The 18,649-nt window shown below is 33.6% G+C and overlaps 1 long non-coding RNA gene across 1 annotated transcript in view; it reads right to left on the bottom strand.

Moving 5' to 3' along the window:
* LOC105250057 overlaps positions 1 to 18,649 on the bottom strand; it is a 99,163-nt gene that overhangs the window by 51,845 nt on the left and 28,669 nt on the right. The gene's annotated exons all lie outside the window — the stretch shown is intronic.

The raw sequence follows: 18,649 nt of genomic DNA, 5'->3' as shown, positions 1-18,649 counted from the left end.
TATGAATGACTATTAATGTATAAAAACAATATAATAGTATTTTTTATAACATATGAATGATTAATGAATAATTATTAATTAATATATGTACGTGTAATAATATGATGAGCAACTTTAGAATAAAAAACTTTAGAATAAAAAAATTTATTACAGAATATAATTATGTTTTTATATAATAATTTATAAGAATTTAACGGAATTTTTCTATTTCTTGTGTCAGACACAAGGATGCTAGAGATGTCTACTTAAGGGTCATCTTGGTCCATCTCTATGTAGGTAAACGTAGGCAAACACATCGCGACATAATGCTAGTTAAAATACTTTTACAACATACGTTGGTAGCATGTGTATTTTTCCCACGAGTGAAACTTGGGTTTATTAAAATTTACAGAAACCGAGGTCTTGGAATTGAAAATTTTCATCAGTCAATGTCCCCATCAATGTCTCCTTGATTTAGTTCTCTTTAGATTATTGAAAGAATGCGCGAAGAAGACTAATATTCTTCAGAAGACTAATATCTTTCAGAATAATTTTTACATTATCATCTATACATCATATAATACAATATATGACTACCATATATTATTTTAAATATTAATAGTTACATAAAGTTTCTTGACAAAATGTAATTTATCTAAATAAAATAAAAGATTGTAGTTAATTTATCCGATAAACTTGAAATTATTAAAATTTAATTTGCTTTGTATATGTTATCAGGACATTCTCAAGATTTAACTATATGTCCATTAATAATGATGTATTCTTTTGAAATAGCGAAAAAATTATCTTAAAAAATTAACTGGCGTAACTACAAAGTATCAGGATCCGTCCGTGATCCTGGACTTTAATCTCGAGATAGTCTCGCGGGCAGCACCTTGACACTGCACGAAAAGGACCACTCCTCAAGCCGGGCGATCCGGTTCTCCTTGACGTGAGTGTGTTAGGTGCAAATGCCACTGCCACTGTGTGTGCATTCGTATGACTCGACGACCGCTGGCTGGAACGGCCCCGAATTTTCGACAGGAGCTGGACCATCGTCCCTTTCTCTTCCCTCCCTCATCCTTTCTTTTTTATATTGATTAAATGCGCAACGATTACGGGCATTAAAGTCGCGGAATGTATCGTCGGATTTGCATAAAATTTCAGGGGCGTGCGCTCCAATAAATTCGAAGATGATTTTCTTCGGACGATTTTTCGATCGGACAGTTCGCTTAAATTCTCTCTCAATGACGAATATTTTAGCAATCAAATTTGAAACATAAACTTTTTATTAAAATGAAGTATATTTAAAATTAATTACTAATTTTAATTTTTTCTATAAAAAATATTAATTTTTCTATAAAAAATATTTGATTAGAAGTAAATATTTTTAATAAACAATCAGCATAATAAATTTCTAGCTAATATTAATAATACTAGCTAATTATTAATAAAAATTCGCATTAAAAAATATCAAATATCCATATTTAAAGAATTCTCATAAATAAAGAATTCGCGAAAATTTATTTGGGAGTATTCTCGATATTTTTCTGATAACACGATCCCAAATGCATCAAATCGCGTCTATGGGAAGGAGCATAGCAGGGAGATTCTACTGGTCCATTATCACGTAACTGCAGCCGGCATGAGAGACTTCGACGATCCCTCCTCTGACGAAGAGAGTCAGCCTCCGGAGGTATACAAATTACTACTATAAACTTTTAATGCCAGCCCGCGCCGCGGGCCAAACCGATCTCGCACCGATCTCCCGTGCGCGAGATGCGTGTTGCGCGTCTTCGGATTCCGATAGGGTGAACGGAAACGTTCCCGCTACTGGAATGCATTCTCGCCGCGGGAGCCGAGTGAGATGTCGACGGATCGAAACATGTCCGAGGGGCATTTGGAGAAATGAAATTCCATGAGAAATAGCGCGGGTAAATTTTAATTTCAATATCAGGATGATCCATATAACACAAAATCATAATTTTCTTAAAAAAAAAAAAAATAAATAAATAAAAGAGGAATTTTCTAACACGTGCATTCGGTTGATGCAAAATGTAATACCAACGAAATAAAGGTGAGGGATAAGAAAGTTCAATCGTTCACGCGTTCGCTTGTCTTATTTACCTCACCCTCTCTAAAATTTCGCCCGTTTCCATTCAAAGGAATACGCGAGCGAGAGAATAGAACAGAGAGCGATCGCACAGGTGCGCTTGTCCCGACTACGATTTCGAAAATCCTAAAAGAGGATGCGGGAAGAAGGACTGCTCTCTACGCGGCTAAATGCGGTCTGGCGAGCGCGGTTTCCAGCAATCGCGTCGACAATTTACAAGCGGCATTAGAACCATACGATTGGGAAGAGGAAGATGGGGTGCACATCGAATATATGTACACGCATACGTACGCTCGCGGTCACATACATGCAGCGACGCGCGGTTTCAGCTGTTGCTACTTTCTGGCGAGCAAATAAAAGCCCGAGCACCTGCGACCGCAACGAACGGCAGCGGCAGGCGGCGCTAATTAGATGGGAAAATACGATTCGTGTAGCGTGTCTCATCCTCTCGTGGTCCTCGACCACCGATGTCGCGACGCGATCTGTGGAAACCTGCGCCGAAGACGCGAGTGCTTTGACATCGATGTGCTTCGAATTTAATTTTTTTTTAAGTAGGAAAATTAATACATTTTCTTTTCGTGACTCTACATACATTGCCGGATGAGATAAAAATATAAAAGTTAAGTACGGTTGCATACATCAAAAAGAGAAACAAAGAGAAAAAAAAGAAAAACTATACATTAATTAAACAAATATTCATTAATTAAAATTGAATTTACATATGCCAGGTTGTATTAAAAATAATACATGAGAAAAATTTATTAAAATTCATATCCAAATATGTATAATGTATTTGTAAAGTTCAATGTTCCACGTAAGATACGACATAATTTTTCTCGTAACAAAAATTTGGCTTGTCTTAAAAATCTTAGCCTGAAATTTATAATAAATTGCTATAAAATTTAGTATTTTGCTTAGATTGCAATATATTTTCTCTTGTGAATTAAAAAATGACTTTTAAACGAATTAATTTACATATAATCAAAATTATGATAAATGATAAATCATTAAAGTTAAATATGAATAATAACTTAATGTAATTGAAAAATATTTCAAAGAAAATGATAAATTGAAACAGCTGATTATTCGAGAAAGCTTTGTCAGGCAAAATTCGAATGACGCGAATTTATTACATATTCATTTGAGACCGCTAATCTCATCGATTATTCGTCATTCTTCGATCGGAAATAACACACCTGACATCTCCGACACGTTTGGTAGAGGGACAGATGGGACGAGCCACGCTATCTTCGACGGATAATTCGAACGCCTCGATGACACGCACACGTGCACGCATCCATACGCACACACACATTCCGATCTCTTATTCACGTCACTTTCGCGAGCAAGCAACAAACTCGGTTCGAGTTAAATTGCACCACCTGCCTCCGAATGGAAGAAGCCATCGACCGGAACGATTGGATTGGCCGAAACTTACTGCTTTAATTCACCGGCACTTGATTAACCCTTGTACGGCGCGTCCCATCAAAGCCCAGGACACCGATTAATTACGTGTAATTGGCGTTTGAGCTTTTGTTTGTTTCTTGAATCACTTTTTGATTAAAACGGCATACGTTTCCAAATCTTATTTAAAGTTAAATTTTCAAGTAGCCAATCGAATCGATAGTATTGCATCATAGATACGTATAAATATATATATTTATTATTTTCTTTTATCATTTCTTTATGTGTATATGTATTGTATACAGAAAGAATAATCCAGCTTTATCTAAGCATGATTTTAATTTAAAAAATATAGATTTTTAGGATACAAGTTTTTCTTATATTAAACAAAAGATTTTAAACATAAAATTTTAATACTAAAATCAAGAAAATTGTTTATATATTATAGACAATATGATTCAGAATTATAATCTGTTTTTTGATTTTTTGATATGAGTATGATTATTTATATGTATTCTTTATTTATACGTATTATACAAAATATTCCGTGTATCTTACCTATAATTCCTCAATTATAAAATAGCCAAATGTACTGGTAAAACGTATCCTTTTCACAGTAATATCTCACATCTGGTGACCAATCCTACGCAGCTACGTCTGGCAACGAACTGAAGGAATCGATCGACGATTTCCTACAGATCGGAACAATACTGACCAACCATCTTTTGGTCGACAAAGACATCATCTGTTTTAAACGTGATGAGTGCAATCATCAGAAAAATGCGAGGATTTAACTGTGTGAAAAGTCTATATTTTTAAGAATCCATTCCTAATTGCCATATGTCGAGTGTTCGACAACACGTGTTTCAAATTCATTGGCAATACATAAATCAACACGTTTCGCTTGTTCATATGGACCAACGACTTACCTAAATTAAAAACAAATAACAGACAAATCCACGGTAAGATTTTAGCTGCAATAAAAAAGCAATTGATGATTTATGCACATGCAAGACTTATAATATTTATTAATTTATGAGAATCTGTTTTATATATTAAGAATAATTTACGTTTTATATATTAAGAATAATTTATTAAGAATAATTTAAAATAAAAATAATTAATCAAAATCCTATTAAAATATATTCGAAAATTATCAATAATTTTGAATTCCCACTCTTTCATATAAATACCTGATGTGTTAAAATATTTTTGAAAATTTTTAATAAATAAATAAATAACTATATATATATATATATATATATATATATATATATATACTATTCCACAGTTTAGACATTGCTATATGATATACAGTGACCTCACTCATATTTTATTATCTTTGCAACTCATTTGGCACATAGAAGCCCACACAGTTTTTATGCAATGCATTATTCTCGGACATGTCGAACACATGTTGGCAAGCAAGGAAGGTCGGAAATAACCTGGTCCTTTACATCCCAGAATTTATTACGCACTCTACGGCAAATATGTGTGCGCATGCATTTGTATTCGACGAAATATGGTAACTTAGTTCGCGTCGTCAAACATGCATTGCATACACGTGGCAAAAATGTTTTTTCTTTGAAAAAATTTAAACAAATGTTACTTTTCTCTATTTTGAAATCCTCAATATTAAATATTTCAAAAATTGAAATAATTGCAATTTAGTTAAAAATGTAATTCTGTCATCTATTTTGCAATCTTCAAAGAATTTAATTGTGATTAAGTATTCCTTTTGTATCTTAAAAATTAAATAGCTTAATTTAAATAATCCTCAAATTAAGATCATATTATAGCGTAAATCATAATTAAACGAAGAAGTTTCGTTAATTATGATATTTTGCAAGTCTGAGATTTAATCATACGTTTAATGTTATATAGAGAGTCAGTTATTGTTAGCTTAAAACGACCAACATATTCTTATACTCTCTGTCATCTAATATTCAGCGCGGAGAATATTCGCGATATTTTACGGACACCGCGTGTATCCCGGCGCGAATCCGGCCGAAGCGAAGCGCGATCGCGTTAGTATTCACGGTGATTTGTCGTTCGTGCGACGGATAGCGCAAACAAAGGGGATGTCATCGCGTCGCGCGTTGACAATGACGACCATCGTCAATGGGCGCCCCGACGTTTGTACGTGATTGCAAACAAGCGCCGCTATGCCGGCTCGAGAGGTAAATTTGATGTCTCTCGCGTGCGTGTGCACCACCGACCGCATACGGATGCGGCTTCTTTCGATTAATCATCCGACGACGAATCCCTTCGTTATCGAGCCTTTTTTCAAGAATCAGATCTCAGATGATTAATAGATTAATAGAAATATAGAATAGATAACTTATCAATCTATTGATATATTAATAAATTATTATAAATGCATTACATTTAATTATGATTTTTTTTAAATTGGTATTTGATTATAACATCTGCTTTGTCAATAAAAAGTCAATTAATTAAAATAAGTTTTTCAGAGATTAGGATATTATTTAAAGATTTATATCAATTATATATTGATGTCGAATTATTATAGCATCCATTGTTGTTGATCAAATAGGATAACGATATACTTTTCGAAAGTTTCAATTTAAGAAAATTTACAATCAATCACACCGACACGCGAGCGCACATCATGATATTAGATCCCGTTATATAAGAATAAATTTAGCCGTTGATCCTTCAGGATTCAAGTAGCGCAAACAAGTTTGAGTCAGCCCTCTTCTTGGGTTATTTCAACAAGGCAAGGTCATCACGTGTAGTTGTACTCAGCTGAAAAAGGGTGGTTAAAGCTCACCCTCTGATATTCCCTACAAATCCCGCCCTTACAGGACTGTAATTGAAATAGCACGTGTCTCCTGCGACATGCGGCGAGCTAATGGCCACATCGTGAACTATCAAGAGCAAAGGAAACAAGAGAGAAAGGGAGGAAAAATCGGAGCACGGAAAGAGAACGTAAGGGTTCTCTCGGTTGCACATTTCTGTTGTGCGCTTTTCTGCGGGTCGAGTCGATAATAATGGCTTCTCATTTCGACACCGTAATAAAGGAAGACCTCAATTCCGCTAATCTTACAAATGATTGCCTAATTTGAGGAAGAGAGTTCAATCTGCTGAAATAAAATACTATTTTTTTAAAATTATAAAAGAAGCAAATATATATTTTTTAAATATTTATAATAAATAAATTTAATTATTAGTAAAACTAAGAAAAGAATAAATAAAATAAAATATTTTAGGAAAAAATAAGAAAAGCAAGAAAAAGTCTTCAAATTTATCTTAATTTCAAAGTCTTACTATTAAACATTTAGTTATTAGAAGAATTAGGATAATTAGGATATATTAGGAAAATTGTAATGATTTTATGATGTGTAAAGATTGATATACATAATTAGAGAATTATTTAGATTGAATTAGATAGACTAATTAAAAGCAAATTTTAAGCGAATTTAACTTTAGGAACGTAAACAGAAAGCCTGTCACGTGTTTTAACAGAAATTCAATCTGAAACCTAAAATAATGATACTTTTTAACAAAAATTCAAAGTTCAAATATTCAAACAAATTTGAAAAAATATATATGCAAATTGTTATCGAACGTATGTGCATCAGAATCCGCTATCGGCAAATCAGCTGATTGTATTTTTATTTTCCACTCATAATAATCTCTCGTCTCAAGACAAGCGGTGAATTAAATATCAACACTAAAAATAATCACGCAATATCTGCTGCTTGTAATATCTTCAATCGATATACGTATATATATATATATATATATATATATATATATATATATATATCGATATATGTATGATATTTACATCTACATCGCAAATAATGGCGTGGTCTCACGATTCCCGTCTCTTCGTCATGTAATCGTGCGATCTTATCGCGCGCGAATATCACGTTACCCGAATTAAACGGCGACCGCGCATAGCAGTCAGATAGATACGTGAACGCCATCCGATCTGACCATCCGTTCATCTATCCATCAAATCCGATCATAATTACACGCATAGCGATACAGTCCGTGTCTGAACGACCGAAGCGTATCCATCGTCAGGCAGGCTGTCCCTCGCCATTCTGATTTACGAAATTTCACTCACGCACACCGTGAATTTACAACTGGTTGGTACGCACGTATTGCGCCAATCGTGTTACACCCTCGATCGAACGAGCATGATAAAGAGAACTCGACCTATTGTATAATTTCCCTTCATCATTTCAGACGAAGATGTGTCCAGATGAATTGAACTAAATTAAATAAAAGCAATTTATCAAGAAAAATTAATGCTAATTTTAATTCTAATTAATGAGATTGCTGTTAAATAAAAAATAATGATTAAATTTTTACGACGATATAATTTTAGTTAGATTCGCTGATCACATGATAAAGTAGCGAAAAATGATTATTATAAATACATTAATATATTTAATATTTTTTATTCGATAAATAAATTTCATATTTATATAAATAAGTTACTTTAATAATAATATAAATTATATAAAAAAGCGATATTTGTGAGTCTCTCTTTCTGCAGAAGAACACACGAGATTACATTGTGTATCTTACAAGTGCCGGTGCTTCTTCGATTATCGTGTACCAGCGCGAGTTTCTTCGCTTCGTAATTCTCGCGAGAATTATGAAGAAAAGGGTCAATGCGGTGTGGCAGGAGGGGTTGGGTAGGACGGATTAGATAGCCGAGAGAGGACATATGGCGAAGCTTTAATAATTGAAGCCGACACTGGCGCAGATGCGGCCACCATTCGCCGACGCTATCGCGCGCAGTCCGCCATCAAATATTTAGAGATTATAAACTACATACGCGCGCACGACGCGTGCACATATACATGCTGTGTGCACTCTGTCTATGCGTCGTCCTTTCGTGTTTTCCTGCGCACATATGTGCATGTCTCTTTTGTCTTATAGTCTTTGCGTTGAAAAAATACCGCGTGCGACAATAATACCAATACGATTCGTTTCGGTGACAGTTAAATTAATCAAATAATTTTAGGATTTTAAAAAATAGAATAAACTGCAAGTTAACTGCTCAAATAGATATCTTTTTTTGAAAACTAGAACAATATTTGCATAGAGAATTATATATACAGCTTGTCCTATTTCGATTATATTGAATTTTAATATCGAATTAAAATACTTTTTAATTTAGAATTTGATTTTTATTAAAAGCAAATTGATAAATCTATTAAAATTAGAATTGTAAATTGCAAGACGTCTTATATATTATAAATAAATTTATATAAATGCAAAGAAAAATTTGGCAAGAAATAATTCTAATATAAAAATAACTTGTGATCAAAATATAATTTTTTGCGTAGTACAGAAGAATATAATAATACTTTCAAAGAATACGTGCTGATGTTACGAGAGCCTAAAAGATTACGGTCATTTTATGAGACCTGCGGGTAAGCGACAAAATTTATTAAGGTAACGTGCGGGCAGATGAAAGCAGTGAGCAGGTGTATCTTGGACATAGCAACCAACCAGACGCAAATCGCGACACATTGAAGACGTGAAACAGTGGAATGGTACCATGAGATAAATTTATCATCGCGCAATAGGTAATCCGATTATACGAGTAAGCTATATTAATCATCATGCCTTTTATATTAAGGCAAATTGTGATATACAATTTTATCTTACTTAAAAATTATGTGCGACATAATTTAAAATAATAATTACACCTATTTTTCGATGGCACACATATTAAAATAATCATCTAAAAAGAAACACTTATTAAAAAATATAATAAGGTACTTTGAGCTTAGAAATAATTTTCTTTCGAACACACACGCACATCACTTTACGGAAAATAATAAATCTGGTCGCGCAGTCACTCGAGAGGGCCCATAATGAATGTATCCTTGAAGTCTCTTTCTTTCCTTATTCGACTCGTCGAGGGATCGCGAGCGAAGAAGCAAGAGGGAACGAGCCTAACTCTGCTTGTCAGGTGGCGCAGGATTAGTCGATTGGCGTCGAGGAGTTGCCATCTGGTTACCCTCGAAGTCCCGCTGGATTAGCATGCCGTATCCTTCACGTGCCATTCGCAGGAGGGTCCTGCCTGTCGGTCGATGGCAGGACGATAGTAGGACCGCGGCGCGAATGGTGCGGAGGGCGGTGGACAGGACGGGATAATAGAATTCGAGTGCCCCAGCAGGCGGTCGCTCGATTCAGATAGCCATGGAATGTCAACGCAATCGGACTTATTGTGGCACCATATATACAACCAAAGATATCATTGTGGTACAAGGATATTAGATGAAAATTCTTTTATTCTTCGGGAAATATCTTTTCACAAAACGATATTTATTTACAAATAATCTTTAAATTGTAAAAATCTTTGTTGCAATTTTCACATACGATAAAACTATTGCGATACTAGCAGTTTATCACGTATGCTATGCGCGCAATTAAATTTTATACTCGAGTTCTCTATAAAAGCTAATCGATATTAAAAAATTGATATATGAATTGATATTAATTAATGTAAATAAAATTATAACAAATATTGTATATACCCATTATCAGTTCGTTTTTTATACTTTCTAGATTATTAATTGTGTGTAATTTAATTTCGAATGTTTGTTATAATTAATGATAATTATTATCTTTATAATAATTATCATTTTATAACAAAGATAATAATTATCATTATTATCTTTGTAATATATAATTTTCTTCTTTTTTAATTATTCATTTTCTTATTTATCCAAATATATTTATTAAGGAAATATATATATATATATATATATATATATATATATATATATTGGAAGAAAAAAATTTGGGATTTCTTTTATTAATGTTAAGCACTCAGGACCCTTGAAGAAGCTGACCAGTGAAAGCGGATAGAATTTTGCGTGATATACCTCTGGGCGCAAATGGCCCACAAGGCAAAGACGGTATTCGGGAACCCTTGGGAATTTTCTTGGCCCTTTTTAGGGAACATCTGGTCGACACGCATCGGGACTGCATGTGCGATGGTTTCGACGCACCCCTATCGGTGCATATGTTTCGCAGATACCGCGCGTGACGTGCCTCGTGTGTAACCTACGCGTCGCAGGGATTCCCCCGCGGGCTCCACGGCCACAAATGCACGCATTATTGCACCAACTGTCATTCGCAGCCCGCCGAGAAAAGGCAGCCGTTTCGTCTAATCGCGCCTACGAAATTGGATCTTATTAAGCTGGCTTAATTTTATTGGCAGCCGGTACGCAATTTCGCTTTTCTGACTCGAATGTGACTATGATTGCACTTGGGAATTCTCGACTTCGTATTTGCGAAACGAAAACTTTGCAAACTTAGTGATTATCCCCGTTTTAAATTCAGAAGAATTAAGAAAATAAATTTCTTTAATTTTTTATAATATAATATTATTAAGGGAAGTATAAATACGAAAGAATACAAAATGTTAAAGTAAAAGTAAGCAATTTTTGCAGAAATTATATTTCTAAAAACAATAAAGACAATAAAACAAGATTTAGTTATTATTTATTATAAGACAATTTTATTTTATTAACAATTAGATTTTTAATTGCAAAATAGTGTAACGTGTAATGAAGTGTAATGAATAAAAAAAATGTAATCACTGCAGAAAGTAATATTATAGCTCGACCCGGAAGTAAGGGTGCGATGGGCATTACGTAAATAAGCGATATAGAGTTATTCCGAAAGGCAGCAATGGATAGGCGAGATAGGTAGGTTAAAAGCAAAAAGCCGCGTGTCGCGCTCGCGCTTGTTCGCGCCACGATTACTTTCGTGGGGTGAACGCACGCACGCACGCACGCATCGTTACGTTACCGTCATCGTAAATATAGAACGACACCCCGCTGCGGCTGCCGGCTTACGCCATAAGGCACCGCGACGTGACTCTATATGGGGCCGGCCGCTTCCGCGGCGCGTGATGACGCGCTAACGACTCTCTGTCATGCCGAGTCGATCGGTTGATTGGCTCGTAGATAGGTCATGTCATGTATAACTCCCTATTATCGAAAAACTAACACGGTCAATTAGTATTAGATCATCATTTAATTAATGGATCATTTAATTAATGGACTCTTACTTCAGGCCTACTATTTATGTAAACGTAGAAGTGAGAAGGAAAGGCGAAAATGTAAATATTACATAGAATATAAATTTCTGTTATATATTTTTCGCTATAATGAATTTTTTCCTGCTATAATTATACACATACTACTATATAGTTAATAATGATATAAAATATAGTAATCTTTTTCAAATTATCGAGAATATAACGTAATATAATCGAATTATAATAGGAGTTGTAATAATAATATAATCAATTAATAAAATTTATTTAGCATAATGTAAAAAAAATTTTGATGAGATAAATAATATAATTTTTTGAAAATCGTATTATTATGTTATAATAAATAAATTATATTTTACATAAGATTATATTATACTTTTATATTTTTTTTTATCTATATTACTTTCAACAAAATAATATCGGCGAAAGAAAGCCATTTCTGCCGAGAGAATCACTGAACTGACGAGATAGCACTACCACGTAAGAGATAAAGATTAAATATTGGTGGATATGTCACACATGTGCCATCTTAGTTTATTAAATTTAAAAAATCGATAAACCAAAGCAATATCTATAATAAGATAGTTTTTCACGCTCCAGTTTCCCATATGTTATCTTTGAACATTCCTCAAGAATCAATTATCACATATCTGTTTGTTCTAGCACTGGAAATTTTCTTAAGCATGTCAAAACCGAATAGTTCTCGCCTCTAATTGTAAATAAAACTGATCTACAATAACATATCATACATAATTTTTAACATCCAAATATTCTGTAATAATTTTGTGTGTTTTTTAAGTTAACATTATATACATATATCTCGCACAATTTATATTCTATATATCTCTTCGTTCTTTCTAAAACATATGTTTAAAATATTTTGAAAAGTATTTAATTTTATAATTAATTTCAAATTTTTTTATTTAAAAATATTATCTTATAAAATAAAAAATCTTTTAAAGAAAAGAGATATTATTTTGTGATGTTTATCTTGAAAAATACATATTATTTCGCAGGGAATAAATTATTTCCTTCTGAATCTCATCATTAGAAACATGAAAAAAAGCGAACTCTAATGAATACCGAATACACAATCGCGTTCTAAGTTTCGAAATTCCCAGATCCTTGCTCGAGACTTTCTCGAGAAATGATCAGCGTGTTTGGCAAGGCTTGAGAAGGAGAGTTTAGAACAGGGATAATGGGACGGGGGTCAAGGCGTGAGGTATTGAATGCAAACACACAACTCTAAAAACATGACGCGGCAGGCGCAACGCATGCCTTGTGTGTATCCGTTAACAGTGATTCCTTTCATTTCGTCGTGCCACTCGTCGCGTCTGGGAAAAGGAAAACTCCTTAAAACGAACCCCGTGTTCTCGAACTCAATCTTCTTTCCTTACAGAAAAAGGCTCGACCGAGAGAAGGCATTTGCGAAGTCGACACTTTTAGCTTATGTAGTCCATAAGTGGTTGAAATATAGATTAACGTTAATAAATTAAGCTAAGAATCTTCAAGAACGTCTCGTATGAGATATTTTTCACATAATTCTTTTATTTTTTATAAATAAAAAGCAGTCCAAGAAAAAAACTCTTCTTCTAATTATAATCTTTCGTTAATTAAATATTACAGTATCTCAAAATTTCTGCAATAGAGTGATAAGAAAAGATCTGTATACAAAGTATTATAGTCAAATATTGCCGCAGAAGACCAAAATATTCTCTTCAAGCGACTTGCAATAGTGATAATAGTGAAGCAGTGAGCGCAAATAATCACAAGGTAATAACGTCTTTCATAAAAATCAGGACGAATCATTCTCAATCTAAGGACGGATTAAACGATATCGCGAGAACGATGACGAGAAGATTGTTATCTCGCATGTAAACACCCATGTCCAAGTACGCGAGTACTCGCTTGAACGAATGTCTTTCGATCTGATAAATAATCAGTTGTACAATATCTGTTATCGCATAATGCTTATCGGATGCGTTTAATGCGTCTCGCGTTTTGCGAGAAGCGAACACGATGCAAAGCTTTATAGCGCGATATAAAAGAAATTTGCGCGATAAGAGCAAGATTGGTGTGGTTCGACGAAAGTCGATTTCGTAATGATTCGCGAATTTATACGAAAATCTAACGAAATAAAAAAATTAGCGACTTTTGTGACTTTTTGATAGAAATCTGAATATCTGAATATTATGAAAATTCACATGTCAATATGATATTTTTTTAGAATCAACATTTTCTCTCTTCACTCAAACATTATTGATCATTAATATGGAAATATTTTACATGGCGAAGATTGATTCTGCGAGAATAAATTCAAAATTGTCATATAAATATTCATCACACGCACACATACACACTTCATGTCCAAATATTATATTATTTTTATTATTATATTTTATCAAATATTTTAGTAAAATTTTCGTTATGGAATACATACGCATATATTAAATAAGGTATTTATTTTTTAAAACAAATCGGACTAACTTTTGCGTAATGGAACATGAGCTAAAAGAGGATACAGGCAGATAAAAATGTCACGGATTTTCCAGAATTTATGGGATTAATATCATATTTTATTTGACACACGCAACACATATATTAAAGTGAAGAATAAAGGGAATTTTTTTTTCGTTCTAGGCTTGCATGTTCGCATGCTTACTGTTAACATAAATTACGTGACACTCCCCAAGTTAGTACACCGCACGCCTTTAACGCGCGCGACCATCTTCGCCGTCCTCTCTCTTGTCTCCGCATCCCACAGCCAAACAGCTGTCGACCGACTTCCGTCCCCGGAGCATTCTTCGTTACTATTATTACAAAGATGCTCGTGTTGCTGAGATTGACAAAGCGAAAAAGCTCTTACTGTTATTTTCCACGCAGAAGCACGATTCTTAAACACGATAACTTGAACCATAATTAAATACGATAATTTAAACCTTTAATGTAAATCTCACACAGAATCACATATTCACACATTCAGAATCAATAATGTAAATTACTCCTCAACAGTATTATTAAAATAATTAAGAAATAACAAGTAGTTAATTAGTCAGTAAAAGATCATATAAAGATTGCCAATCGAATGTGTAGCCCCTCTGCTATATATTAAAAGGATTATTCAGCATAAAGTACTTAATTAACCATTCTCGTTTGATTATAATAAGTTGCAAATACATTTTAATTTTTTTGTGATTATAATAAGTTTCAAATATATTTTAATTTTAATACTTAACTTTTATTTTTAATTCTTATCAGTTATAAATTGTTCTTTCTCTCTCTCTCTCTATATATATATTATCGATTTTTTCTATCTACGTCTTATATTCTTTATACAAGTTACAAGCGAAAGGAAATGAGAGGTTTGGCATGTCCGAGGTTGCTTTTTGAATCCGATGTAAATTAAAAGGCGACCAAGTGCCGCACGGGCGTGTCTGTTTCGCGGGTTGACTCGTGCAATTGCACACAAAATTGCTGGCAGTCGAAATAACAGTCATTATGCTTTCTTTTTCTCGCGCGCGCGACCGATATTCGCCGTGGTCGAAAGGAGTTCATTTTTCACAACACGCTGTAAATATGTTGAAAAAATGAAATTACAAGATCAATTTATAGAGAAAGAGAGAGAGAGAGAGAGAAATCGCAGTATTACCAGTGAATTTGCAAAAAAATCGTTTGATTGGCAAATTATTGATTCTTCTATATTGCGATTCCAATTATACAATCAATGAGTCAATGCATGAAGAAAAATTATTTGTATGTATGTATCGTCATTTTGTATGCATTTTTGCTTAAGACTGTGTTATGAATGAGGCTGTGTTTATGTTGAAATGTATGAATCAGATATACATATTTATAGCTTTATTTCATAAAAAGCATTAATTGGATTTAATTAATTAAAATTCTGCGAGTTGAATAATGCGTTTGACGATATAATAATTTGTAATTAACAAAGAGTATAGAGAGATGGAGGGAAATAATTAAGTGTTTCGTTGTTATCAAAGTATCTTTTTTGTTTTATGTGCGATATCTTTCATCGATGAATCAAGGGTAAGTCGATAATGATAGAATTCCTGATAAAATCCTTAGTCGACAGGTGACGCGAAGAATTTTATCTCGATTAACATATCTTATCGAAAAATTCTCTATTGAAATAATCAAGTCTCAAGAATATCTTCGCACTTTAGATTGCGTACTTTTTATAAAAGCCACGCGAAAACAACTGTTTTCCTTGAAACATCTTGATACGATTTAATCGCAAGTAACGCCAAAGGAAGAAAATAATGATATTTCTTAATTTTAGAAACACTTAATTTACATTTATAATATTTTATTATTATGAATTATCGCCAAGGGATACTCAGAATGGTTTGGAAAATGCAATTGCCGAATATATTTTCATTTCTTTTTATTTTTACTAACGAAATCGAGCACATATATCATATTTAATTATTTTATATTTCATATCAATTAACTTAAGAAAAAGTTACAAGCAAAAAATAATTACATGATTAAATAAAAATCCTTAACGACCTTGATCGGTTACGCTTCTTAATGCGCGGACCATTTCTGGTTTGACAAGTCCGACTGGGACTGCTGGGACGAAACTCAAGCAGTCTCGAAAATGCGATCCAACGGAAAGATGCAGGGTACTTTCGATGCCCTGCTTCTATAATAGAATTGCGAAGAAAATAAAATTTTTTGTTTAATCTTTAACAATTTTTTATTGATAAATCTTCTTGTCTAATGTGCACAAAATATAAGTCTTGATTATAATTACATTTAAAAAGAAATTAAAAACTAAATATATTAAGAGAAAAATAGAAATATTAAAATTTTGATTTTCTACAAAGTTTTTTGATTTTTAATCAATATCTTTAAAATTTTCTGTTTTACAATAAACACAAAAATATATTTTAAACAATAAATGTCAAGATGATATAAATTAATGATCAAATTAAAAAGTTAGATTTTGTTTATTGGACGCTTCTTATATAATACGAAATACGTTGATACAAGTAGATTGACCATATGGATTTGCCGATTTTCGAATGGAAAATATATAGCTGCAGATGGTGACCACACAATCTGCGACCACGTGTCGAACATAGAAGCAAACCGAAAGACTGTGAATTATCTGTGAAATCATAAAATGAACGAATAGCACAAAAATGGCACTATTCTTTTATATCGATAGCTTTTTAATCCTCATATGGCGTCTCTTTTTAAATACATATGACAAACATCGATGGTTCAGTTGTTGGAAAATAATGTTGCAGCGTAATGAAAGTCACGTTTCGAAAAAATAAAAAGGAGATGTATACATATGTTGACAGTATGCAATTTGAATGCTGAACGAAGCGATTATTGTAATGCTCATGTGATTGTCATCATATTTATTCTGAGCATTTATTTTAATAGTCGTCAAAGATATTTTACAATCACAAACGAGAAATCATTGATAAAAAACATTAAAAGATTTAAATAATTAAATAATTAAAATTCTATGTACAAAATATATGTATTATTTAAAATTAATGATGGAAGCCAAATGTAAAATAGTAATCTTTAATTTCAGCAAATATTATTTTAATTGAAGGTAAGAATCTAATAACTAAAAAATAAGAACATTAAAAAAATTAAAAAATTAAAAAGAAAATGGCATTGGAACCAATAAAAAATTAGATAGAATGAAATCACAAAGAATGAAACAATATTTCAAAAAAGTTATTCGAAATTATATACATATATTTGCATTCTCATGAAAATAAAATACAAACTATAAAAATTTATCTTTACATATATATGTATTTATATTCTGTTTCTTTTTTATTTATTACATTAATAACTTTTATATTATTAATTTATTTAATAACTTTTATACTATTTCTAAAACACATTTATAATACCGCACAATTATTTTTTAATATTTCTTAATAATATACATTTAATGATTATTCATTAATAATCATTCATGTCTTAATGCATTCAACTTTCGCCTCTAACATCGAATTTATTTATAATTATTTTATTGCGATTACTATTTGCACGAATCCGCGAATATTTACGATTTAATTGTTTTGCCTCTGCTTCCGAAAAGAAGTACCTCTAATTTTCGCCCACTGTGATCCTCATGATTTTGGACCGAAAATGGTCTTCTAAAAGAACAAAAGTATTGCACTGGATCTGTTTGCATCCGGCAAACAGGAGGGATGCCATAGATAGAAGGTTGCGATGAAGGGAAGGGCGAGAACGGTCAGAAACAAGAGGGGGCGGTAAAAGGAATAAAAATTCGGAGGTCGAATCTCCCGGTGATCACAACGTCGGTAAACGGCCTCCGCCACGAGACCAAGGGGGGCAAGCGGAGGGAAGACTCCCGCGGTGGTCAGTGAGTCCCATAAGCACGCGATTCCTGGCCGTCCCTCGGCATCTTTATACGCGTATACGCACACACTTGCATGTCGAGTACGCTACCAATGGTGGGTGGGCAAAGCGGCTATAAGGCACGACGAAAGAGAGAGAGAGAGAGAAGAGGGTCAGCGGAGAGGAGATTGGAAGAGGAAAAGAGAGAAGAAGCGAAGCAAGGTAGAAGAAGAAGGAGAGAACGAGCAAGCGAATGGTACAGAGAAACTGTGAGCTAAACTCTCGGCTTGCTGGCGCCGCTCTGTCGGCCCCCGCTGACTCCCGCCGCCAACAATGCGTGCACTTCTCTCCTTTCTCCCCGCGACCATCGCCACCGCCGACGCCAACGCGCTGCGTCGCCTAACATCTCGGTGGTTATACCAATACCAATAGACGGCGACATCGCTACGATCAGCGGCGCCAACTTCGGAGGACATCAACGTCGCATCGCGAGAATCATTGAGAAATTAAGAATCAATAGGATCGTTAAGAATCGTTAAACCATTAAGTCTCAACCTCGTTATGAATCATTACTGACATCGGATACATCAACGAACCTATCAACTGATACTACTACTATCATGCTACTATCTTGCATCACCTAACATCGTCCATTAGAATTAGAGTGTTGCGCAGGCAAATACTATGAGTACTATGGCTACCACTACTATTATCAGCTGCGACGCTCT

Source organism: Camponotus floridanus, unplaced genomic scaffold (genome assembly GCF_003227725.1).
Source record: "Camponotus floridanus strain SB8 unplaced genomic scaffold, Cflo_v7.5 scaffold98, whole genome shotgun sequence".
Classification (NCBI taxonomy): Eukaryota; Metazoa; Arthropoda; class Insecta; order Hymenoptera; family Formicidae; genus Camponotus; species Camponotus floridanus.
This window is presented reverse-complemented; position numbering and strand designations above follow the sequence as displayed.